The sequence below is a fragment of the Ovis aries genome, chromosome 4 (genome assembly GCF_016772045.2).
Source record: "Ovis aries strain OAR_USU_Benz2616 breed Rambouillet chromosome 4, ARS-UI_Ramb_v3.0, whole genome shotgun sequence".
In the NCBI taxonomy this organism is placed as follows: domain Eukaryota; kingdom Metazoa; phylum Chordata; class Mammalia; order Artiodactyla; family Bovidae; genus Ovis; species Ovis aries.
The window spans coordinates 13,702,684-13,730,395 of NC_056057.1; the positions used below are offsets into that span (position 1 = coordinate 13,702,684).

Consider the following 27,712-nt stretch of genomic DNA (forward strand, 5'->3'; position numbering starts at 1 on the left):
TCACCCTTTCATGAGTAAGAGATGATTCAGGGTGGAGTAATTGGGGAATTATTAAGAAGATTGCTTCTTTCTATAATTTCCTCTCTAGCCTTTTATATGGGTAATTAGCAACAGAATATTGGTTTTCTTAGATTGTTGCCTAGTAGCCTAACCTCGGTTAAAGCAGTCCTGCTGGCATTCTAGGAAAAGGTTTCATTTACTGGTGTTTATCATTCAGTTCCTGAAACTCACACTGGGTGAAACCTGGCATGGCAGCTCTCAGCTCAATTGCAACTTAAAAGAAAACAGATTCTGCTTTGCTTAAACTGTTTTCGACTGACTGGGTAAGAATAAATTAAAGGTTCTCGTAGGTAATAGCTTCTGAATTCAATTAAAAATATCATCAGGCAGCTGCTTTCTTTTTTTCTGAAAGTACAGAAATGATTTTGAGCAAGTTAATTGATTTTCTTATGTAGTTTTTTTGACTGACAGATTTAGTTGAATTCTTACTTAACATTTTTCACTTATAGCTATATAGAAATAGAAAATGAGAATCAGACAAAAAATTCTAATTATCCTGCTATGGTAAAAATCTCAGAGTAATAACATCTTAAAGGTCAGTCAGTTCATCTCTTCATTTGTTCATTCATTTGAACATTGATTCATTGGTCAAATATTTATCTCTTAATTTGGGCCAGGTTCACTGAACAAGTGCTTAATACTTACCACACTTGGGATTTTTGGTTTGTTTGTTTACAAATGACCTTAGTTTGCTAGTCTGTAAATTTTAAGCAAGTTGGGGCCACGTCTGTTTTATTTACTGCTGGATCCTAGGTACCAAGAATAATGGATGGTGTACAGTAGACTTTCAGTAAGCATTTGGTGGAAGAAAGAAGAAAGGACGGAGGGCGGGAAGGAAGGAAGGGAGAGAGCAAGGAAGGAAGAGCAGGAAGTTGGCGGGGATAGGACACTGTGAGATGTCCTGTGCACTGCGCTCCCTTGGTGTCTGACTTTTCGTGACCCCTTGAACTGTAGCTCACCAGACTCCTCTGTCCATTGGATTCTCCAGGCAAGAGCACTAGAGTGGGTTGCTGTTTCCTCCTCCAGGGGATCTTCCCAAGTCAGGGATCAAACCAGCATCTCATGCGTTTCCTGCGCTGGCCGGTGAATTCTTTACCACTGAGCCACCTAGGAAGCCCTGGAACCCTCTCCAATTATCTGCATTGCTCTCTGTCTCTTCATTCACATATATACTTAAGTGTCCCATATCTGACCCCTTTCCTGACCATCTTTTTTAAAGCACCATACCTCACTCTTATTACATTAAGTGTTTAGATTTTAGAATATTAGTCAGGGCTTCTTTGTTTTGTTCACCATGTCTGGCACACAGTATATGCTAAATCAATTTTTGTATAATAGATGAAGTGTTCCCCAAATGCAGCACAGTAAGTTAATTGCCTCTTTTGCTCCTTCTCTACCTCTAGAAAAATATCTTTGGGAAATGTGAGCAAGAGCAGGAGGTATTATATCACCATAATGATATCGCCGTGGAGCATGTACTTACAAATAATACACAGTTTTGTCCTAATCATGTGATTTTAGAGACACCTTCATCTGTCAATTACCAACTTGTGGCTCATGAGATTAGAAAGGTTCTTGGAAGTCTTTTTAATATTTCAAAAAGTTTAATAAAACCCATGCAGTTATCCTTAAGAAGGCTGTGGTGAAAAACAAAAATAAATAATCCAGAGGTTGCAAAATTTTCTCAAGTCACAGTGATTTGATTATTTTTTCATAGTATTTATAAGCCAAAAAATGTCTTAACCATCTTACTTATTAAATATTTATATCCACACAACTTGTTAGTAATAGTTTGTGTAAGAAATACTGCTATGTTTCCCTAGAAATTTTAAAATATCTTGCAGGGCTCTTGTGAATTTTTTGTGGTACTCTGAAGTGATTTGGAACAGAGTTTAGGAACCATGGAACTTACCAAAGCTTCTGAACAATATATGTTCACCATATTAATAAGACCAAATTACTGTAATTCCAGTTTAATTTGGTCATTGACAGTATCATCAGAATTCCTGAGACAAGATTGCCAAGCCAAATGCAACTATCAGAGCACAAGTTGAGTGATTGTAGTGTTTCAATTGAATGGGTTAAATTCTGCCATGGACAGCCAGTGTTAAGCAACCAAGGGTTCTATGTTGCCTAGACTCAACAAGGAAAAAAAGAGAGGACTCAAGCTATTAAAATTAGAAATGAAAGTGAACATCGCTACCAACTTTACAGAAATAAAAAAGGATTAAACAGAAGTAATATGGACAATTGTATGCCAATAAATTGGATTAATTAGATTAAATAGACCGATTACTACAAAGATACAAACTACCAAAACTGACTCAATAAAAAATACAAAATCTGAATAGACCTGTAAATTTAGTCAAAAAACTAGGCACAAAGAAAAGTCTAGGCCTGGATAGTTTTACTGGTTAATTTAAGAAAACAGTTAAAGAATTAATACCACTTCTCCATGAATCTTCCAAAAAAACAGAAGAGGAGGGAACAATTTCAACTCATTTTATGGGATCACTTTTATGCTGATGCAAAATCCAGACAAGGACATGACAAGAAAGGAAAACTATGGACCAATATTTTTATGACTATAGATGCAATCCTCAACAAAATATAGCCAGCCAAATATGGGAACCTATTAAAAGAATTATGTATATACACCATGACCAAGTGCAATTAATACAAAGTTGGTTTTTACATCTGAAAATCTGTGTAATGTGTGTGTGTGTGTGTGTGTATGTGCTGTGTGCTCAGTTGTATCTGACTCTTTGTGATTTCATGGGAGTCCGCCAGGCTCCTCTGTCTGTGGGATTTTTGTAGGCAAGACTACTGGAGTGAGTAACCATTTCCTCCTCCAGGGGATCTTTTTGGCCCAGGGATCGAACCCACATCTCCTGCGTTGGTGGGTGAATTCTTTACCACTGAGACACCTGGGGAGCCCAATATGTAATAATAAAGGACAAAATCTCACATTATCATCTGAATAGTGAAAAGTGAAAGTGTTAGTCACTCAGTCATTTCTGACTCTTTGTGACCCTATGGACTGTAGCCCACCAGGATCCTCTGTCCATGGAATTTTCCAGGCAAGAATACTGGAGTGGATTGCCATTCCCTTCTCCAGGGGATCTTCCTGACCCAGGGATATCTGAATAGATGTAGCAAACCTATTTGAAATAATCCAATACCCTTTCATGATAAAGTTACTTTAAAACTTAGGAATAGAGGGGAACTTTCTTAATCCAATAAAGGGTATCAAGTCCACAGCTAATATCACACTTGCTGATGAAAGACTGAAACCTTCCCCCCTAAAGTCAGGAACAAGACAAAGATGTTTGTTCTCATCACTTCTAGTCTACACTGTGCTAGAGATTCTAGTCAGTGCATTTAACCAAGAAAGTAAAATGAAAGTCTTCAAGATTGGAAAGCAAGAAGTAAAACTATTTCAAGATTGGAAAACAAGAAGTAAAACTGTTTCTATTCACAGATGTCATGATTTTGTATTTAGAGAATCCTAAGCAATCCAACCAGTCCATCCTAAAGGAGATCAGTCCTGGGTGTTCATTGGAAGGATTGATGCTGAGGCTGAAACTCCAATACTTTGGCTACCTCATGCGAAGAGTTGACTCACTGGAAAAGACCCTGATGCTGAGAGGGATTGGGGGCAGGAGGAGAAGGGGATGACAGAGGCTGAGATGGCTGGATGGCATCACGGACTCGATGGACATAAGTTTGGGTGGACTTCAGGAGTTGGTGATAGACAGGGAGGCCTGGCATGCTGCGATTCATGAGGTTGCAAAGAGTCGGACACGACTGAGTGACTGAACTGAACTGAACTGAAGCAATCCACTAAAAACTAGTAGAAGTTGTAAGTTCAGAAAAATTATAGGTTATGATATTAATATACAAAAATCAATTGTAGACAGGGGCGTGGGACTAATAAGTACAAACTACTATGTATAAAATGAACTGTACGGATGTATTGTACACCACAGGGAGTATAGCCAATATTTTTATAATAAAATTGAGTGGAGTATAATCTATGAAAATTTTGAGTCACCATGTTGTACACATGAAACTAATATATGACATTATAAATCTATGTACATCAATTTAAAATGACTGATTATAGTTCTGTACACTAGCAATGAGTAATCTTAAAGTGAAATTCAGACATTTTTTATAATAGCTTAAAAAGAATAAAATACTTAGGATAAGTTTTACAAAAGTGTGAAACTTACACTCAATAATCTTTAAAGCATTGTTGGAAATGACTAATGAGGACTGAAATAAATAGAAGGACATTTTATGTGCACATATCGTCTTCTAACAATTGATCTACAGATTGAGTTCTTGAATTCTTCTCCCTCAATTCATCTAATTCAATGCAATTGTTATCAATCTCAGACTTGGTTTCTTTGCAAAAATTGACAAGCTGTTATAAAATTCATATGGGGATTCAAGGAGACAGAAAGAGTCAAAATACTCTTGGAAAAGAACAAAGTTGTAAGTTGGAGGACTTAAATTTCCCAACTTCAAAACTTGCTGTAAAGCTACAATAATCAGGACAGTGTGGCACTGCCAGAAGGACACACATCTAGGTCGGGGGGTAGAGCTAAGAGTCCAGGGTTTATAAATAAACCCTCCATGTATAGGCAATTGAGTTTTGACAAATGTACCAAAAAAATGAAATGGGGGAAAGAATAATCTTTTCAATAAATGATACTGGGGCAACTGAATATCTGCATGCAAAAAGAAAAACAAAGTTGGACCTATACCTCACATCATATACAAAAATTAAGTAAAAGCACATCACAGACCTAAATGTAAGAGCTGAAAACATGGCACTCCTAGAAGAAAACATGGGCGTAGATCTGTTACCTGGATTTTGGCAGTGGTTTTTTAAAATATAAAAACAAAAGTATAAGAAACAAAAGAAAAAATTGACTAATTGGACTTTATCAAAACTAACACATTTGTACTGCAAGGAACGTAATCAAGAAAGTGGAAAGACAGCCCACTGAATGGGAGAAAATATTTGCAAATAATATATCTAATAAGGGACGTGCATCTAGAGTGTATAAAGAACTCTCAGAACTCAAAAATAAAAAGACAAACTAATTAAAAAATCAGAAAGGATCTGAACAGACATGTCTCCAAAAAATGTATACAAATGGTAAATCAAAACCATAATGGGATATCACTTCATATATGTATAATAAAAAGACGTGTAAGTTCTTGCTTGAGTAGCATGTATACTAAAATTGGAATGTTACAGAGAAGATTAGCATTGCCCCTGTGCAAGGATGACACGAACTCATGAAGTACAAGCACTGGAGAGGAAGTGGAGAAATTAGAACCCTCATACACTGCTATTAGGAATGTAAAATAGGACACTTTGGAAAACAACCTGGAAACTCCTCAAAAGGTAAACATACTGTCTGTGTGCATGCTCAGTCGTGTCTGACTCTTCGTGACTCTGCGGACTGTAGCCCACCAGCTCCTCTCTCCTTGAAATTTCCCAGGCAAGGATACTAGAGTGTGTTACCATTTCCCACTCCAGGGGATCTTCCCAACCCAGGGATCTCTGGCATTGGCAGATGGGTTCTTTACCACTGTGTCACCTGGGAAGCCGTCAAGTCATTCTATGACCCAACAATTCGATTCCTACACCCAAGAAAACACATGTCCACCAAAATATGTTGTATGTGAAAGATTACAGCGGCATTCTTCATAATAGTCAAAGAGTAGTAGAAATAATCCAAACACCCACCAACTGATGGATGGATAATAATAAGTGGTATAGTCACACAAGGAAATATTATTTGGCAATAAAAAGGAATGAAGTATTGGCACATGCTACAACATAGATGAAGCTTGAAAACACTAAATGAAAGAAGCCATTCACAAGAGGCCACATATTGTTTGAGTGATATGAAATGTCCAGAACAGGCAAATCCATAGGAACAGAAGTGTATCAGTTGTTATCTAGCTCTGGAAGAGTTTCGGAAGTGACACCTAAAGAGAACAGAGTTTCTTTTGGAGTGATGAAACTGTTCTAAAATTTATTGTGATGATATTCTCACAATTCTGAGAATATGCTAAAAACCATTGAATTGTACAGTGGAAATGAATGAATGGTGTGCCATATGATATTTATATTTTAATAAAATTAAAATACAAAATGCCAAAAAGGTCAATAATGTATTAACCAAAGACTGTACTCATTGTGGGATTTCCCAGGTGACACTAGTGGTAAAGAACCCGCCTGCTAATGCAGGAGATATTAGAGACACAGGTTCAATCTCTGGGTTGAGAGGATCTCTTGGAGGAGGAAATGGCAACCCACTCCAGTATTCTTGCCTGGGAAATCCCATGGACAGAGGGGCCTGGCGGGCTACAGTTCATAGGGTTGCACAGAGTCAGATACGTCTGAAGCAACTTAGCACACACAGACACATACTCATTGAAGAGGAAACTAATGAATTGGAAGACAGACCTGAGAAAATCACTCTGAATGCAACACAGAAACATCAAGAAATAGAGAACTTGAATGGGATACATGTTTGAGAATCTCTGTCGTATGTCTAGCCGAGAGCCGAAAAAGAGAGAAGAGCATTGAAACATATGTGAAATAGATCGCCAGTCCAGGTTCGATGCATGAGGCAGGGTGCTCAGGGCTGGTGCACTGGGATGACCCTGAGGAATGGGATGGGGAGGGTGGTGGGAGGGGGGTTCAGGATGGGGGACACATGTACACCCATGGCTGATTCATGTCAATGTATGGCAAAAACCACCACAATATTGTAAAGTAATTAGCCTCCAAGTAAAATAAATAAATTATTTGTTTAAAAAAAGAAAAGCAAAAATAAATTAATCAATAAAGGAAATGAAGATATTTTTAAAGATTGATCATGGCTAAGTAGTTTTCATGATTTAAGATAGATCAGAAGAAGTCCAAGTCTGAAGGATTTTATGAAAAAGGAGCTGTTGCATAGTCATGTTTAAAGAAAACTTTAAATCCAATTGAGAGAAAAATAATATTGCTTATAAAGGAATGGTATTTAGCCTGACGAAACAATTCTGTTTGGCAGCAATGAGTGCCACAAAACGAAGAAACATCTTTAAGGTGCAGAGAAAAAAAATTATCAACTTTTACCCAAAACTGTAACTGTTGGGTTGGTCAATAAAAATATCTCAGGCATCCAAAAAGTAATTGTTACTACTCACAGCTCTCTGCTTTTGAGCTTCTGATTGACATAATTCAGCAAGAAGGAAATTAAGCCTGGAAGAAGGCTATGGAGTCAAGACGCAACACTAAACAGCAAAATTCTAAGTGTGCTGAACAAGGAAGAATGCCACTGAGCCCCATCCACCCATCTTATATTTCATATCAAGGTATCAGGCAACATGACTAAACTTGGTATTGAATAGACTTGGGGGGACTTAGCTATTTTGAGAATCTTTTTATCTGGCATGAGAAGGTTGAATGTTTACGGAAGGAACTGAGATTTAAAGTGTCGCTCAGGTAGAGGTGTGTGTGTGTGTGTGTGTGTTTCACGGAGAGGCATGTCTAGTTTGTTCACAAGTCTCCCCTGTCTCCAGGGAGCTTGCGGTCGGCAAAAGACCAGATTATTGAAATGCAGGCCTCGGAGCTGTCCCCACGGTTCTTTGCCCCGTCTCTCCCTCCTCCATGTCTTACACTTCACTCTTCTCACTCCCACTTCCCTTCTCTGTTCCTACTGGCAGTGACCCCTTCACCGATTGCTGGACACTGGGTGAGAAGCATAAGAGCTGGTCAGTATATCCATGTTGTGGGACCCTTTTGGCAATAGTTACATCTAATCTAAAGTCACTGATGACTATTCAACTGGAATTTTTGCCTCTTTTAAAAATCATGGCATGTTCAATATACAGTTTAAGTATGAGATGACCTGACCACTGTTGGCCAGGCCTTGGAGAAGCAAGTCTCCTGTGATTTACACAATGTACCTGGCTCAAAGCCTTAGGAAATGCATGGATCATTGTTCTTCTGGTATGAAGTAGCTGCTGCTAGGTGCCTCTTCAGACCATTTGTCAATCCCCTTTCAGGAAAGCCCACTGTCCCAGGGTTCCAGCAGGGTATCGCTGGATGGTAGCTTTTGGCAGAGTGAAGTAGTATTCCTGTCTCCATGACCTGATGCACTGCCTCAAGCTTTGTCCTCTTCTTTGGGTCCTATTGTTTACTGTTCCCTTTTATCTTGTGAGGGACTGCTGCTTTCACAGCACACCTCGTTCTGAGCCCTGACGTCAAGGAGCTGATGGTTTCCATGCAGTTGGCAGAGCTCAGCTCACAGTTCTCTCTCTCATCCGCTCGAAGAATCACATGCAGAAAGTCAAGCAGACCCTTTTCCGCACTTGTGCTATATTTATTCTTAGCACTCTGCTGAGACTTGGCAACAGTCAGTGGAGCCAGGAGATACTTTGTTTGGATTAGGTCAACAGTCATCCTCTGAGATTTTCATCTATCTCGTTTGTTATGATGCAGTGATCCCCGTTCCAGCATTCCATCCAAATCTCAAATGGCTTGGGTAAATCCATCTTGATAAATGATATGGAGAGATGAATCACTGGTATTTATTTGCTTTGAAATTCATGTTTAAATCAATCATTATTAATTAAAATGACATTGATGTGTGTCTACCAACACTGTTTTCTTAGTTAAAAAAACATGGACGGAAACTCTTAAAGAATTCCGGTTTCTCTAAGCTATCCTACTGCTGCTCTTTAGTTGCTGCTGCTGCTGCTAAGTCGCTTCAGTCGTGTCCGACTCTGTGTGACCCCATAGACGGCAGCCCACCAGGATCCTCCGTCCCTGGGATTCTCCAGGCAAGAACACTGCAGTGGGGTGCCGTTTCCTTCTCCAGTTAGTTGCTGAGTTGTGTCCAGCTCTTTTCGACCCTATGGACTGTAGACTTCCAGGCTCCTCTGACATGGGATTTCCCAGGAAGAATAGAGGAGTGGGTTACCATTTCTTTCTCCAGGGATCTTCCTGACCCTGGGATCGACCATGCATCTCCTGCTTGGTGGGTGGGTTCTTTACCCCTGAGCCAGCTGGGAGGCCCTTAACTGTCCAGAAGTGTGTAAATATGTCACTGCTTAGAAAGGCCATTGTCACTGCTGTTATAATTTCAGTTAGTCTGAAGAAGGTGTTAATATCCTTGCAAATATATATTAAGTTTAGTAGCTTTCTCTTTAAAGGAAGAGAATAGAGAAATGAATACATACTCTGTAGAATGAAGCTAGGCTGTTGTTATTACAGTTCCTGTGTAGCTTTCTACAAATACAAAGATTTCATGCTTTGTATTTTGACCTTCCTAAATTTCTTCTCTTTAGAAATATAGATTTTCCGGATCAGATACCCAGTTCTACTGCCTCTGCAATATGCTTCTCTTTTCGTCATCCCATCACCCACCTCACTGGATTGTATAACACTTCACAGTTTTCAACCTCTGGTGTCTACTTGGATCTTCACAACAGTCTTGTGAGATAGGGTCACCAGATATTGTATGACTTTTCATTTTACCTTAGGTGTGAATTGTTTTTCTTCTTATAATTAGTGTAGTTACAGTAAAATTACTTATGCTGTAAGAATTGTACTGCTGCTGCTACTGCTAAGTTGCTTCATTCGTGTCTGACTCTGTGCGACCCCATGGACTACAGCCCACCAGGTTCCCCCGTCCCTGGGATTCTCCAGGCAAGAACACTGGAGTGGGTTGCCATTTCCTTCTCCAGTGCATGAAAGTGAAAAGTGAAAGTGAAGTCGCTCAATTGTGTCCGACTCTAGCGACCCCATGGACTGCATCCAACCAGGCTCCCCTGTCCATGGGATTTTCCAGGCAAGAGTACTGGAGTGGGGTGCCATTGCCTTCTCCAAGAATTGTACAATGCCCAGTAAAACCAGAAGAAATGTTAAGATGTTGTGAAAACAGAGGCATTTCTGACTTAGGAGTCAGAGCCTCCTGCATGTACAGTGAAATAAACCCAGAAGCAAGCTAATGGGGAAAAGATGGTATATAGTAAATGCCAAAAACAAAACAAAACAAAACAAAAAAAAAAACCCACAAACCTGGAGCTACACGTAAAACACTGCCATATTTGGCTTCTCATTCCCTTCATGTTTTTCACGCATGCCTCTCAGGCCACATGTTGATCTTTGAACTACATTTCCTTTCTTCTCCCCCTGCTCCTCCCTCTCCCCAGAAGTTGTGTGCCTTATTTTTAAAAAGCTTTACCTACATTACAATTTTAAGATATAGGATGTGGAGGAGTCTGAGTACTGTATAAGTCAGGGCAAGTAACTGCTGGCTGCTATAACAGCCACACTTTAAAATCTCATTTACTTAACACAACAAAGTATTACTTCTTATTCTTGTCACAGTCAAGTGCGGGCCAGGCAGATTTTCTTTAGTGGGATCTCAGAGGTCCAGGCTGCTTTCATACTGTGACATGGGAAGGCAGAGATTCACACATGCTCATAACTGCCTTGGACCCAGAGAAGAACATCATTTACGTTCACATTTCCGTCATGAGGTCTCAAGTCAAGTACAATGTTGAGAAACGTAGAGGAACATATTGAATATCTGGTGATCACTGCATCTCCTGGGCTTCCCTGGTGGTGCAGCTGGTAAAGAATCCACTTGCAATGCAAGAGACCTGGGTTTGATCCCTGGGTTGGGAAGATCCCCTGGAGAAGAGAATGGCTACCCACTCCAGTATTCTGGACTGAAGAATTCCATGGACTGTACAGTCCATGGGGTCACAGAGTTGGGCACAACTGAGTGATTTTCACTTTCAACTATATGTCCTGGGCTTCCCTGAATTTTCACTGGAAGGACTGATGCTGGAAGCTGAAGCTCCAATGCTTTGGCCACCTGATGAAAAGAGCTTACTCTTTGGAAAAGACCCTATTGGGGAAAGATTGAGGGCAGGAGAAGGGGGCGATAGAGGATGAAATGGTTAGATGGTATGACCGACTCAATGGACATGAGTTTGAATAAACTCTGGGAGATAGTAAAGGATGGGGAAGCCTGGCATGCTGCAGTCCATGGGGTCACAGAGAGCTGGACATGACTGAACAACTGAACTATATCTCCTGTGAATGTACAGAGTGATTTCGACTCATAGAAAATTAGAGCTGAAAAAGATTTTAGAGAACATCTAGTTTAATCTATTTCCTTATAGCATCAGAGGTTAAAGAGGTTGAATGGCTTGGCCAAATTTGCACTAAGTGGCAGAGGAAGGCGTGATCATAATAAGTAGTGCTTACTAAGCTGTCGTTATGTGCCAGGCACTATGTTAACACATCTATGTGCCTTATCTCCTTGAAGCCTCACATTGACCCCGTAAGACAGATGCTGTTCTTATCTTCATCTTAAGGATGACAAATTAAAGCTCAGAGAAGACAGGTAAGCAACTCAGGTTACGCAGTTAATAAATGTCAGAAGGCAAATTCAAACCGAGACGGCCTATCATGAAAATGTCAACATGTATTACTCAATGGCCACTATTTTTGTTTTGATTTCCAAAGCCTTTTTCTGATCATACCAACAGACTATGTGGGATCAAATATGGACAGACTATGTGGAGATTAAATATGGACATCTTCATGAAAGAATTATGCTATAGAAACTTTAAGACCTAAACTGTAGCAGTGTCTCTGCTTGTCTAGAAGATAGGTTGAAGTTATTTGTGAGAGCAGAGAGAAAGCAATGCCATAAACGTAGGCAAGTAACATTAGATTATCAAGGTGAAACTCGCTCCTAGCTTTGGACATGGTTTTTCCATACAGTACATGAGTATTTTCTGTCGCAAAAAAATAGCCAGTATGTAGGAAATATTAACTTACACCTACAGGGCAGATGAATGGAGAAAGCAGATTTGCAACATCTGTTTAAGAAGCAAATACTAAATTAGATATCATGGTCATTTCTTGTGGTTCTTGTTCTTCTACATGACAGCAATGCTGGAAGTTTTAGTCATAATTGTTCACATCTACTTATCTGATCAAGTAGCAGGCATCAAAGCCTAGATTTTATGTTGGAAAAGTTTGCTAGTTTACCATCCATGCAACATTTATTTCTAGTAAAAAAAAATAGGTCAAAAATAGATGTATAAAATGGTTTCTCATTAAGATTAAATTATGATGTGTTTTGCACAGTCCCTGGAATATAGTAAGCACTCAATAAATCTCTTGCTATTCTTCTTCTCACTATTATTATTATTACTATTATTGCTGTTACACATCTTACCCTGTAAATCACTACAGAACCAGTTTTTCCTTTCTTTCAACCTTGATTTTATTTTTAAAAATATTTATTTACTTATATTTATTTGGCTGTGCTGGGTCTCAGTTGTGGTACATGGGGTCTAGTTGCCTGACCAGGGGTCAAACCTGGGTCACAGGTCAAACCTGTGCTGCCTGAACTGGGAGCACAGAGTCTTAGCCACTGGACCACCAAAGAAGTCTCACAACCTTGATGTTTTTGCAAAATTCTTTATACCAGCAGGGAATGAAACTTCACTGGGGAGATGGGGGCAGTTATGACAGAATTACCCATCCTGTTTACTTGCTGAAATGATTGCTTGTCTGACTGACTTCACCATATTGCCAGGCTGTTTTAGACCCAGAGTGCAGTAGTGAAAGTGAAGTCGCTCTGTCGTGTCCGACTCTTTGCGACCCCATGGACTGTAGCCTACCAGGCTCCTCCGTCCGTGGGATTCTCCAGGCAAGAATACTAGAGTAGGTTGCCATTTCCTTCTCTAGGGGATCTTCCCAATCCAGGGATCAAACCCAGGTCTCCCGCATTGCAGGCAGATGCTTTAACCTCTGAGCCACCAGAGGCTTGACAGAATGCAGTTGGATGCCACCAACTGGTCCAACAGGAAGGCATGAACCTTCAAAGTTTCCAAAACATATGGACAAAGGCCACATAAAACATGAGATAATTAACTGAGTATCATTCCAAATAAGTGTTTTGGAAGAAAAATAAATTTCTGTTATCTGGTCTTGATGAAGTCTCCTAGAGAAGGAAGCATGCGGTCCAAGAAGAATTAGTCTAGTTGCCATTAGAACTGGTGGGAGTCCCAGCTCTTGTTACTGATTTGTTAAGTCCCTTACTTTCTTCAGAGCTGCCTGTTTTTAATTTTTCTTTTCTACTGTTAAATGGGGTAGTTATTTTGAGAGTCTAATAAGATATATAAGGCTTAAAAAATTCCATATTCATATAAAACCCCATCATAATATGAGAAGTCTAAAAATTAAGTTGTGTAAAATAGAAAGTCATTTTATTTCATGAGAAATAAAATGCAGGAAGTTCCAGGGTCCAAGTGTGTCATCCCCACTACCCAAGGCCTATTGCAGTTTGGGATTTTGAAGTTTCCTGTTTAACTGGCCAGTTTGGGCCAAGGGAATTGAACGCTGGCCCATTCAGGATTCTGAGGACTGTTTTCCTTTCCCCAAATAGTTTGAGATTGTTTACTGTTTCTGCTTCTGATGTCACTTTTTTCCCCCTCCCACCAAAATAAACTTTAGCTTTTCCTGATTGAGACAGGGCAATCTTGTTATATCTAAAATCATTTTATCAGGGGATTTTCACTGTAGGTCTTTAGAATTATAGAGGTGAGGTAAGTGACCCATGGTCAGTGTGTAATACAATAAGAGAAGTTTGTCCTCCTATTTGTTAATAGGGAAAGCACTGCTGTTTACTTGAGATAATAATTTGATACACTGTAATTCATGCTCTGCATGAACTGAGAGGAGGAATTGGCATTTCTACTGAAGGGATGGTATGGCTGAGGGAGGGGTGGAGGGTGGAGAAAACACAAAAAGGAGAAAGCAAGACAAGAGAGCAGGGAGAAAGGGACCAGAAGAATACTGTGCTCAGAGCTCCTGGTAATCCCTGGATGTTCAGTGTATGTAAAATATCCAGATATATGCTTGAGGTCATGGGTATTCCTGTGGAGATCTGAGAAGGGGTTGAATTCTGAATCTGGGTTTCCGTTAAATTGATATGGGAAGAACACAGATGAACACAGGCATTTAGGATCCCTTCTGATATCTGAGCTGTTTGTGAAAGGTCCCAATACTACTTAATAAGATAATTACTCATGGCCAAGTCATTAAAAATGTACACTAGAATCTCAGTGAGACGGTCTCAATTTAACATTAACTTGTGAGTCTGGATCCATATATAGTCTGTAGAAAGCTTAATTTCTGTCTTCTGTTTGATCTAATTCCAGAATATGGTTAAGTTTTAAGACTTACAGCTAAAAACACCACTTTTCCTTAAATCCTTTTAGATTGGAAACGAAGCCAGAATTCACAACTGGTCCCTTCACTGCAGATCAAATAAGCAGGGCTCTGCTGAGTAGCATATTGAAACCTTTAGAATTCTTTGCACAAAATTGAAACTGCAGAGAATGTCATTTTTTGGGAAATAAATCCATCCCATGGCCATTGCCTATAAATTTTCCACTCTGTTCTGAAGCCATAAAGAAAACCTTCATCTATTCATCTACATGTAGTTGATATATAGGAGGAAAACCTCACTTTACTAGCATATAAAATATTTATTGTCTATGTTATTAAAACATTACCCAAGACCAGTGGTTCCTGCTTTGCCCGAATAGCCCCGGAAAAATATCACACATTTCTCATTGGTAACAGCGACTTCCCAAGCCAGGATACTCCCTTAGGAGTTGGGGCAGGAAGCGGAAGAAATGTTTCCATTTTCAAGAAGTGGGTGAAAAGCAGGTCCGAATTTCAGGGTTTGTGCGCACTTATGAAGCCTCATTTTGAGAATCTGACCATTGTCAGTTGAACTGTGTCCTCCTAAATTCATCTGTGAAAGTAGTGACCTCCCTGTTATTTCAGAATGTGACCTTATTTGAAGATACAGTCTTTAAAGAGATAATCAAGCTAAAGGAGGCCTTTAGGGTGAAACCTAATCCAGTGTGTATATGTGTGTGAGTGTGTGCACACGCTCAATCACTCAGTCCTGTCCGACCCTTTGTGACCACATAGACTGCAGCCCATCAGGCTCCTCTGTCCATGGCAAGAATACTGGAGTGGATTGCCATTCCCTTCTGCAGGGCATCTTCCCATCCCAGAGGCCAAACCTGCATCTCTTGAATTCCTTGCATTGGCAAGGTAGGTTCTTTACCAGCTGAGCCACCAGGGAAGCCCCAGTCCAGTATGACTGGTATCGTCACAAAAAGGAAAAATTAAAGAACAAATCCCAAGTCTTGATTGTCCTGAGGCATCTCAGATTTTTTTTTTTAATTTAAAGCATAATGAGGACAAGACATGGATTAACAGCCAGAATTTTCAGGAGGACAAGGACAATTCTGGTAAACTTAATATCAGGTTCTATCAAAACCATTTCATATAATCTATAAAAACAAGTGCCAAGTATAAAAGAAAGTCAACATACTATATAGGAATAAATGTTAAGCCAGATCTAAAGTAAAATTAAAAGAGAAAGTTGTGTTTACTTTTAATTGTCAGAGACAGAGCTAAGTGCAAATATTTCAAACATAGATTACTTTTAATACAAATTAAACCAATTCCTGCCTTGCAGGTGGATTCTTTACCAACTGAGCTGTCAGGGAAGCCTAAATTAATCCACATGACAGTATTTTATGTCAGGCGAGGAAGAGGTGTAAAGGACAATTTGTCATACTGTGTGTTTAAATCCTTTCTGGGCTTCTTGAGGGAGAAACTATAAAAGAAAAATAACAAAATAAATATCAAATTATTTTATGTATGAACCTTATTGTTGTTTCAATAGGGAAGGTATAGTTTGCTTAGCATGGTTTTCTCCTCAAAAAACAAGGGCGTGAATGTAGGTTGTTCATTTTGGGAAGTGGCCCCAAGAAACAAGAGCAAAGGGCAGTGCAGAACAAAGGAGGGAAGTGGGAGAGCTGCTGAAGGGCGCCTTCTTGAGCTGGTCCCTGCTGCGGGCAGGGGGACTCTGACGAGCAGTGTAAGCTGTGCATCAGAATGGACCACCGAGAGGCTGGAAAAGCGAGCACTCACGCTCATCCACTGCCTCGCATTCTCATTGGTCGAGAGTTGCCCTGTGAGTCTTAACTCCCCCTGTGTTTCCAGGCTGCACACACGAGGGAATGCGACAGGTACCCTACAGGTCCTTCAGGGTATGGCAGAAAACCTAGAGGTGAGAAAGTGACAGATGAGGGGTGAAGCCAGTGTGAGGTGCAGTCGGGAGATGCCTGTGAGCAGAGGCGCGGGCTGCAGCAATGTCTGCCGTGAAAGGTGAGCTGAGACGAAGAGACAGGGCACAGGAGGGATCCGCTGCATCCCACCCGCCAGTTCTGACTCACTCATAGTGGCTGCCACAGGTCTGGTATTGAGAAGAATCTGAAGCCGATTCTGGGTGTATCTGCAAAGAACCCAAGGTCTGCGAGGAGGGAATTATGGCAGGTCTTAAGTTCATCCTCACGTTATGTCATCTGGATGTGGAGAGTCATGACTTCGTCTCCTTGCTTCCGTCTTTGAAAAGAATAATGGGAAGGAAGACACTGGCCAGAAACTGACATGATTCAGCTCAGAATGCTCCCTTTCACAGGCGTGTTTAGGTGTCACCACAAGGAGTAAAACGCCTTGTGTTTGGGGCTTCTCTAGTGGCTCAGATGGTAAAAGATCTGCCTGATGTGTGGGAGACTCAGATTCGATCCCCGGGTCAGGAAGATCCCCTGGAGATGGGAATGCAACCCACTCCAGTATCCTTGCCTGGAGAATCCCATGGGTGGAGGAGCCTGGCAGGCTACAATCCATGGGCTCATGAAGAGTTGGACATGCCTGAGCAACCAGCAATTTCACTTTCACAAGTGTAAAACAGAACAAATTTTGTTTGTCAGTGTCCAGGAAAGTCTTTCATGGATTGGACTGGCAGAGAATAACCAATTCCTTTGGATTAGTTTGCTTTTGATTGAAGAGAGTAAACCATCAGAAGCACGGCAGTGAGTGCTTTCTACATGAATATTATCAGGAGAAACGATATCGACTTTTTAAAGGAAAGAAAAGCAGATTTTTGTGTTAGACAGTGGAGAAGGAAATGGCAACCCACTCCAGTATTCTTGCCTAGAGAACTCCGTGGACAGCGGGGCCTGGTGGGCTCTGTCCATGGGCTTTCACAGAGTTGGACATGACTGAAGAGACTTAGCATGCATGCATGCGCTGGACAGAATTCATAGATCTCTGAGTCTTCAAGTATTCTGTGTACAAGTTTCAGCTGCACACTCTTGCCATGTAGCTTGGGAAGTTCACCTCCTTCTTTAGTACTCGTGAGGCTCCTGGGATGGGAGAAGTGTACATTCTTCCGGGTGATGACTGCCATCTGTCCTTCAGACTTCCTTCCCCCTGCCTTGCCTTAGTCACCCATACATGTTTTGTTACGCGTGATGCCTGGCCTCTCCTTTCTTCATCTTTGCTCCTGATATGGAGACTCCACCTTCTCCTCCATTCCTCAAGGCAGCTCCACCACACAGCTGCTGTTGTCACAGTATTTTAATGAAGATTTGGGGATAATAAAAAGATCTGAGATCAGATGAAGAAGCTAACTGAATGGCTGACTTCACTATTCCTAAAGAACTCAGCCTACTCATCCCTACTCAGGGGAATCCATCAGAGCCCTTTGCTCTTTCCCCGCCCGCAAACGCCTCAGGTTGCTGGGGTCTGCAATTTCCCATCTTCCCTTTTCCTCACTTTCCTGGTGTCCCTAATACTTCCTTCCCCTCTAGTTGCCAAGGACAAGTCAAGAAGCCCTGTAACATTATTATGCAACCTAATTTAGCTCCTGCTTTTTCTCAGTTTCTTTTTACCAGACCAGCCCACAGGCAGCTTTTCAATAGAATAACACTAAGACCTAGAGACAAGTCTTCCCAAATGAAAGTGATATATCCTGCTACTCATTCAGAACACAGCTCCAGTGTGTTTACTTTTTTTTTTAAAGGCAATTTTATTTTCTTCATACACAAATAGAAGTCCAATTCTTTAAAATAGGATTGGAGCCGGTTTAAGTTTGAAATCCAAGGACTATTCCAGAGAAATGTCAGGATTTTGGATGGCCACAGAGACTGAGGCTGGTGGAAATAAGTTCTTAATGGAAGTTTTAAACTTATGTCCAAGCTACAACAAGGAGGGATATAAGGATTTTCCCCGCAAAGTGCTAGAGAGAAACAAACACCGGAATTTGCAATGCAATTATGATGATTTTGCTTCCAAATATTATGGCTTAGAGATGTCGTATTTGGTAAAGTAAATAGATATTTTAGAATGAATTAAATAGTTAGCCAGGTAAAAGAAAAGGTGAGTAAGAGAACCACAGAACAGAACTGTTGAAAGTCTTGAATTGTACACTAAGACATTAAACTTTTTACATTGGGATTAGAAAATCCAGTTACTTCCCCAAGAGTTTGCTCCCCATTCTAACTTGAAATGGAATAAATCCCCTTGTATGGGAGGTAGAATTTGAGGGGATTTATTTCTTCTCAAGTTGAAGGGCATTTGGAAAAAGCAGACCTTTGTTATTAATGCTCAAAAGCATCCAGATGCTTTTTTTTTTTCTTTTGGGAATGCTAATGATTAAGTAAAGTGATTACAAATGACAGAGGAAAGAACTACCATCCTACTAAGCATAAAATCAAAGCACTGCAGTTCAAATCACAATGAATGTGCTGAAATTAAAGCAACAGAAAAAAATCTAAGCAACTATAAGTGAACAGTTACCGTATTAGAATATTTCTAAGGTCCTCAGTGAGAGGAAACTAGGGAATAAAACCAATCTTGAAAGTTATTCTGAAATTGGATTCGTTTCCCATTCAAGAAATACAATATTCCCTTCAAAATGGCTCTCCAAGTCAGCAATACTTATAGAACTCTTCATCGTGCTTTGAAATGACACTCCTGTACAGAGCTCTTTCAGGAAATTGAATTTTTATTCTTCAAAGACCAAACCTGCATCCAGCATAGGTAGGAACTCAGGGGCGGATATCTCCGGAAATAACAGTTTGCTCTGTCTTCCCTAAGAACTAACAGAGAACTGGCTCAAGCTAAAGAGTATGAGTTTGGCATTGGGGCAGGCCATGGCCACCCACTCCACTGTGGGCCTTATTGCCAATTCCTGCCATTCTGAAAATGGTGTGTGCTTGGCTCCTTGCAGATAAAATCCCCTCATCTTTGTAACTAGGACTTGTAGACGTTTGCACAGTGCTGTCAAACAACTTCTGTGACTTTGCTTGTTCCTATCCACAGGTTATTTCTCAAGCCCCCACGTCCTATGAAATGCTTGCTTGTAGAAATCTTTGCTAGCACTGGTTCCCATCCTAATGCCTGGGACTCGGCCTGGCCATTCTGGATGGTGTGGCTGGCCAGCCTGCTGCCACCCAGAGCTTTTCCCTGTGCTCTATGTGCCGTAGCCCCAGGTTAAGCAATGTCCTATCCCCTGGCAGGCATGAATTCCCCAGACATTGTATTTCAGGTCAGCCAAGAGTTCCTGAACATTCCTTTCTCAGAGGAGAAAACGTTAGACTGATTGGAACATTTAAGGAGCCAAAGCCACCTCTGCCTCTGTCAGCCTCACAATGACCTTGTGGCCTCTTGCTTTGAATCTGTGATTAATGCTTTGACTTATGCCACAGTCTTTTGACTTAGGCTACCATCTAAGTCTTGATCTTAAGTGACTCCCAGCTACATCTGGGTGACTTTTTATTCTGATTACCCATCTGCTGCTCACAGGGAGAAGGAAATGGCAACCCACTCCAGTGCCCTTGCCTAGAGAATCCTGTGGGCAGAGGAGCCTGGGGGGCTGCTTTCCATAGGGTCACACAGGGTTGGACATGACTGAAGCAACTTAGCATGCATGCATGCATTGGAGAAGGAAATGGCAACCCACTCCAGTGTTCTTGCCTGGAGAATCTCAGGGATGGGGGAGCCTGGTGGGCTGCTGTCTATGGGGTCGCACAGAGTCAGACATGACTGAAGCGACTCAGCAGCAGCAGCAGCAGCAGCAGCAGCAGCAGCAGCAGCAGCATCTGCTGCTCACTTTTCTCTGGGACTGACTGGCAGTACCGATTCTTCCGACCCTTCTTTCCAGTGAATAGAGATGTGTCCTTGGGTAGAAGTCTCCATGTCTGAGTCACTGATGCCCACTCCCTCCTTACTCTACCATAGCCAGCGCCAGGTAGCTATAGACTGTGGCTCCTTCTCTGAGCTCATGTCAATGGCCTATCACCGTAACTACTGTAACTCTTTGTGCCCAGATTCTCTCTGGCTCTTTTTCTCTGTCAGACCATGTCTGATTTCGCTTTTTAAAACAGCAAATCAACGTCCAGAACAATAATACCATATAAGCTGTGATGAACAATTATGAAGTATCAATATTGGGCTTGTTATCGCTAAGTCTCATGACTTATTACTATTATCTTATCCCCAAGGTAGGTCTCATTACTCCATTTTATTGATGAGAAAAATGAGTCTTTGGAAACTATATTACCAGAAAGTAGTAGAGCTGGAATCAGGCTGAGGTCTGGAATCAAAACTGAAGCAGCTTCATTTTACCAGGCTGCCTTCCTTTGACAAAAGCTGTAGTATATTATCTTGAATCACCACCAATATTGTTGACTCTGTTTACAGATGAATATACGGAGACTTCGAATCATCATGAGTGAGGAGTCCTGTTAATAATAGGACTCAAAGTTGACTCTGAAACCTTTTCTCTTTCCACTACAGGATGCTATGTTCCATGATGGCACTTCCTACTTTTCCAGTTATATGCTTGCTTTGTAAACACTCAAATTTCAGCCTGCAACCAGTTTAAGTGCCCCTATGATAAAGTCTCTTGTTATTGCATCTGAAACTTGGTTTGGACAACACCTTCTTTCTCCTTCTGCTTCTCTGCCTCCTTCTTAGCTTCCCCTTCCACCTGTTCCTAGAATGATTCATCTTCCCATCTTTCAACAGGCATCGATTGTCCCTGAGGATGCTCACAGAACTTGAAATACCAGCCAGAATGTCAGCTTTAAATTACAGTGAGGAATGGAGCTATCAAGCTTTCCAGTGACTCATGTTTGTTGATCAGTACCCTCTCTCCCTTTGGGCAAATCTATGTGGGATGTTAAATTTGTAATTGGGAGATGGGTTGGCAAAATAAGAATTGGAACAAGAGCAATTAGTTGAGGTGTCTGGGTGTGACGGGGTAAAATGGTTCAATGCATCCATTTCTGCATTTGAGATTTTTCTGTCGCTGGTCTGGGCTGCTTGAATCCTTGGCCCAGGGCACTGACTCTCAGATGGTGCTACTGTAGAGTGTTGAAAAGCTGTAATTGTGCTTGACATAATAAAAACAATTTTTAAGAATTTTAAAACTTCAGTGTTCCACAAATGCAAAAATATTTGTGAAATATATGTAAGATGTAAAGCACAAAGACAGTGAAAATCCACTTACCCATTCTCCAGGCAAAAAACAGAACATGACCAAGAATGTTGAAGTTTCTTGTGTGTTTCTTTCTCTTCTGTGTCCCATTTTCCTTTTTCAAATAACAATGATCCAAAATTTTGTGTTTATACTGATGAAAGAAATCAAAGAGGACACTAATAGATGGAGAAATATACCATGTTCATGGATCAGAAGAATCAATATAGTGAAAATGAGTATACTACCCAAAGCAATTTACAAATTCAATGCAATCCCTGTTAAGCTACCAGCCACAATTTTCACAGAACTAGAACAAATAATTTCAAGATTTGTATGGAAATACAAAAAACCTCGGATAGCCAAAGCAATCTTGAGAAAGAAGAATGGAACTGGAGGAATCAACTTGCCTGACTTCAGGCTCTACTACAAAGCCACAGTCATCAAGACAGTATGGTACTGGCACAAAGACAGACACATAGATCAATGGAACAAAATAGAAAGCCCAGAGATAAATCCACACACATATGGACACCTTATCTTTGACAAAGGAGGCAAGAATATACAATGGAGTAAAGACAATCTCTTTAACAAGTGGTGCTGGGAAAACTGGTCAACCACTTGTAAAAGAATGAATCTAACACCGCACACAAAAATAAACTCAAAATGGATTAAAGATCTAAATGTAAGATCAGAAACTATAAAACTCCTAGAGGAGAATATAGGCAAAACACTCTCAGACATAAATCACAGCAGGATCCTCTATGATCCACCTCCCAGAATTCTGGAAATAAAAGCAAAAATAAACAAATGGGATCTAATTAAAATTAAAAGCTTCTGCACAACAAAGGAAAATATAAGCAAGGTGAAAAGACAGCCTTCTGAATGGGAGAAAATAAGAGCAAATGAAGCAACTGACAAACAACTAATCTCAAAAATATACAAGCAACTTATGCAGCTCAATTCCAGAAAAATAAACGACCCAATCAAAAAATGAGCCAAAGAACTAAATAGACATTTCTCCAAAGAAGACATACGGATGGCTAACAAACACATGAAAAGATGCTCAACATCACTCATTATTAGAGAAATGCAAAGCAAAACCACAATGAGGTACCACTTCACACCAGTCAGAATGGCTGTGATCCAAAAATCTGCAAGCAATAAATGCTGGAGAGGGTGTGGAGAAAAGGGAACCCTCCTACACTGTTGGTGGGAATGCAAACTAGTACAGCCACTATGGAGAACAGTGTGGAGATTCCTTAAAAAATTGCAAATAGAACTACCTTATGACCCAGCAATCCCCCTGCTGGGCATACACACCGAGGAAACCAGAATTGAAAGAGACACATGTACCCCAATGTTCATCGCAGCACTGTTTATAATAGCCAGGACATGGAAACAACCTAGATGTCCATCAGCAGATGAATGGATAAGAAAGCTGTGGTACATATACACAATGGAGTATTACTCAGCCGTTAAAAAGAATTCATTTGAATCAGTTCTGATGAGATGGATGAAACTGGAGCCAATTATACAGAGTGAAGTAAGCCAGAAAGAAAAACACCAATACAGTATACTAACACATATATATGGAATTTAGGAAGATGGCAATGACGACCCTGTATGCAAGACAGGAAAAAAGACACAGATGTGTATAATGGACTTTTGGACTCAGAGGGAGAGGGAGAGGGTGGGATGATTTGGGAGAATGGGAATTCTAACATGTAAACTATCATGTAAGAATTGAATCGCCAGACCATGTCTGACATAGGGTGCAGCATGCTTGGGGCTGGTGCATGGGGATGACCCAGAGAGTTGATGTGGGGAGGGAGGTGGGAAGGGGGGGTCATGTTTGGGAACGCATGTAAGAATTAAAGATTTTAAAATTAAAAAAAAATAAAATAAAAAAATAAAAAACAAAATTTTGTGTTTATAATTTGATTTTTTTTCATAGTAACATTACTTTTTCCTTGAATCTCTAAATAACAGATTGACTTTAAAGGAATGGAATCATGCAATATATTTTTATCATTTTTTAAAAAATTCATGTTGTTTATATAGCCAAAATTCATTAAATTTCCAGTCCTTAGTAGTTCATTCCAGCAACACACAGCTTATTTATTCTATTGTTGATAGGCATTTGGATTGCTCAGAATTTGTTGAAATAATAAATAGTACTACCAGATACATTTTGGGGTATTTCTGTTGGTGCATACATACATGGATTTTCAGGAGTAGAATTCTTGAATCATGGGGTATGCATATTTTCAACTTTACTAGAAACTAAATTTGTGTTCAAAGTAGTTGTAGCAACTATTAACACTTCCATCAGCTGTATAAAATCCATCTTTTTCCCCACATCCTCACAAGCATGTTATGTTACCAGACTTCAATTTCCATTGTGGGTGTGATATTTATCTCACTCTAGTTAGAATTTATACTTCATCATTTCTAATAAAGTTAAGCATCTTTTCCTATGTTTATTTCCATTTAAGATTATTCATCTGTGAAGTTCTTGTTCAAAATGTTGCCTTTATTTTTTTGAATTGTCTGCTTTCTTATCAACTGATTTGTAAGAGAGGTGTTTTGGTCTAGGTCTTTTATTTTTAAAATATATTTTGGAGATTAATCAATCCTTTTTCAGTTTTGCGTGTCAAAAAAATCTTTTTCCCAGTTTGTGCATTTTCTTGTAATTATTTTTATATGTTTTGAATGAAACAATAGAATTTAAGTTTTCCTTTATGGTTTGTGTGTTTTAAGAAATCTTTCCCTGTTTGGAGGTCATGAAAGCACTTCCTCTGTTGTTAACTTTGCCTTTCTGATCTAAGACTGGTTTAACTAAACTGGTTTTTTAATATAGTGTATGAGAGGGATAGAATTTTATTTTTTCACATGTGAATACTCAAGTGTGCCAAGATAATTTATTGAGAAGTACATTCTTTCTTGTATGACCTGCTACACATTTTCTGTCATATATCAAAGATCCATGTAAGAATAGACTTGTTTTTAAAGTTTCTATTCTGTTTCATTTGACTGTTCCATAACAAGACCCTCTGTCTTAATTATCATGGCCTTATAATAATTCTAACTATGTGATAAAATAAGTGCCTTTTCTTCCTTTTCTTCACGGCCCTTTGCTCTTTCATATAAACTTGAAAATCAACTTGTCAAGTACAACAAACTGTCTGTTGAGATTTTAATGGGAATATCATTGCAATCACCAATCAGTTTGAGAATAATTAATGTTTCTGTGATATCAAGCCTTTTCATCCATATACATGATGTATATATCTATGTTTACTAGGTTTTCTTTACCTTTCAGTGTAGTTTTATAATTTTCTTCATAAAGTTCTTGTATAATTTTGTTATATTTAATTCTAGATGTTCTGCAGTTTTGATGTTACTATAGATATATTTTTAAATTTTCATTTATGCTGTTGAAATTCACTATTGTATACTGAGTTTTACATTTTATAACTGTGCCAAATTATCATATTAAGTTTAGTAATTTATCCATAGCTTCTTTTGGATTTCTAACACACAGATTATATTCACAAGCGTAAGTTAACAGTTTTGTGTCTTTCTTTCCAATTCTCATATCTTTTATTACTTTTTATTTTCTGATTACTAAGGACTCCAGTACAATATCATTCAAATAAAGCTAGCAGATACCATGTCTTTTTCCTAACCACAAAGGGAAAACTTTAAATATTTCATAATTAAATATAATGCTGCTGCTGCTGCTGCTAAGTCGCTTCAGTCGTGTCCGACTCTGTGCGACCCCATAGACGGCAGCCCACCAGGCTCCCCTGTCCCTGGGATTCTCCAGGGAAGAACACTGGAGTGGGTTGCCATTTCCTTCTCCAATGCATGAAAGTGAAAAGTGAAAGTGAAGTTGCTCAGTCGTGTCCGACTGTTAGCGACCCCGTGGACTGCAGCCCACCAGGCTCCTCCGTCCATGGGATTTTCCAGGCAAGAGTACTGGAGTGAGGTGCCACTGCCTTCTCTGAACTATAATGCTAGCTGTAGGTTTTCTGTAGCTATCATTTACTGGTTTAAGGAAGTTCTCTTTTATTTTCATTTAATTCAGAAAAGGATGTGGAATTCTATCAGTTGCTTTTTCTATAATCATTTACTTGAGATGATTATATTATTTCTCCTCTCTTCAATTAATATAATGATATATATTAATTCTTTTCCTAGGTGAAATCAAACTTTAACTCCTGGGATCAACCAGCTAATGCATTATCTTGATAAACACACATGCATACTCCTGGATCATGTTGCTAATATTCTTATTTTTGTACCTGTGTCTATGAGCAAGACTGGGCTGTAATTTTATTCTCATGCGTCATTGGATTTTGTATCAAAGCTACAGTAACCTGATAAAGTGACCTAGGGATATTCCCAATTTTCTATACACTGATAGTCTCTGTGAGAATGGAACTTTTTTCCTTAATGGTTTGCCAAGTTATTTTGTCCTTGACTATTTACTTGAAATTACTGGCTCCCCTGACTAGACCTTGTTTTTCTGAAGGAAGATTTTAACTTCTGATTCAACTTCCTTTGCAGTCATGTGACTGTTTACATTTCACATTTCTTTCTAAGTAAATTTTAGTATGTCGTCTTTTTTTCCTAGGGGTCTAATCATTTTATCTGAGTTCTCAAAGACGTCACATGGAGTAGGCTCTTAGCCTACTTTCTGTTCAGTTCAGTTCAGTTGCTCGGTCGTATCCAACTCTTCGCAACCCCATGGACTGCAGCACACCATGCTTCCCTGTCCATCACCAACTCCTAGAGCATACTCAAACTCATGTCCATCACATTGGTGATGCCATCCAAACATCTCATTCTCTGTCGTCCCCTTCCCCTCCTGCCTTCAATCTTGCCCAGAATCAGGGTTATTTCCAATAGGTCGGGTCTTCCCATCAGGTGGCCAAAGTATTGGAGTTTCAGCTTCAGCATCTGTCCTTCCAATGAATATTCAGGACTGATTTCCTTTAGGATGGACTGATTGGATCTCCTTGTAGTCCAAGGGATTCTCAAGAGTCTTCTCTAACACCACAGTTCGAAGGCATCAGTTCTTCAGTGCTCAGCTCTCTTTATAGTCCAACTCTCATATCCATACATGACTACTGGAAAAATGATAGCTTTGCCCAGACAGACCTTTGTTGGCAAAGTAATGTCTCTGCTTTTAATATGCTGTCTAGGTTGGTCATAACTTTTCTTCCAAGGAGCAAGCGTCTTTTAATTTCATGGCTGCAGTCACCATCAGCAGTGATTTTGGAGCCCTCAAAATAAAGTCTATAACTGTTTCCATTGTTTTCCTATCTATTTGCCATGAAGTGAAGAGACCAGATACCATGGTCTTAGTTTTCTGAATGTTGAATTTTAAGCCAGCTTTTTCCCTGTCCTCTTTCACTTTCGTCAAGAGGCTCTTTAGTTCTTCTCTGCTTTCTGCCATAAGGGTGGAGTCATCTGCGTATCTAAGGTTGTTGATATTTCTCCCAGCAATCTTGATTTCAGCTTGTGTTTCAGCCAGCCTGGCATTTCTCATGATGTACTCTGCATATAAGTTAAATAAGCAGGGTGACAATATACAGCCATGATGTACTCCTTTCCCGATATGAAACAAGTCTGTTGTTCCATGTCCAGTTCTAACTGTTGTTTCTTGACCTGCATACAGATTTCTTAGGAGGCAGGTAAGGTGGTCTGACATTCCCTTCTCTTGTAGAATTTTCCACAGTTTTTTGTGATCCACACAGTCAAAGGCTTTGGCTTGTCAATAAAGAAAAAGTAGATCTTTTTTCTGGAATTCTTTTGCTTTCTCGATGATCCAATGGATGTTGGTAATTTGATCTATGGTTTCTCTGCCTTTTCTAAATCCAGCTTGAACATCTGGAGGTTCACGTACTGTTGAAGCCTGGCTTGGAGAATGTAGAGCATTGCTTTGCTAGCATGTGAGATGAGTGCAATTGTGCAGTAGTTTGAACATTCTTTGGTGTTTCCTTTCTTTGGGATTGAAATGAAAACTGACCTTTTCCAGTCCTGTGGCCACTGTTGAGTTTTCCAGATTTGCTGGCATATTGAGTGCAGCACTTTCACAGCATCATCTTTTAGAATTTGAAATAGCTCAATTGGAATTTCATCACCTCCACTAGCTGGGTTTGTAGTGATGCTTC

At 39.9% G+C, this 27,712-nt stretch overlaps 1 long non-coding RNA gene and 1 pseudogene across 1 annotated transcript in view; both read left to right on the top strand.

Annotated features, from left to right (window-relative positions):
* Positions 1-211: 211 nt before the first annotated feature.
* Positions 212-27,712, top strand: part of LOC121819384 (uncharacterized) — a 65,031-nt gene continuing 37,530 nt past the window's right edge. The window contains exon 1 of the long non-coding RNA XR_006059590.2: positions 212-323. This is a non-coding gene — a long non-coding RNA (uncharacterized LOC121819384). The remainder of the gene's footprint in view (positions 324-27,712) is intronic.
* On the top strand, positions 5,293-5,393 carry LOC114114688 (U6 spliceosomal RNA; annotated as a pseudogene).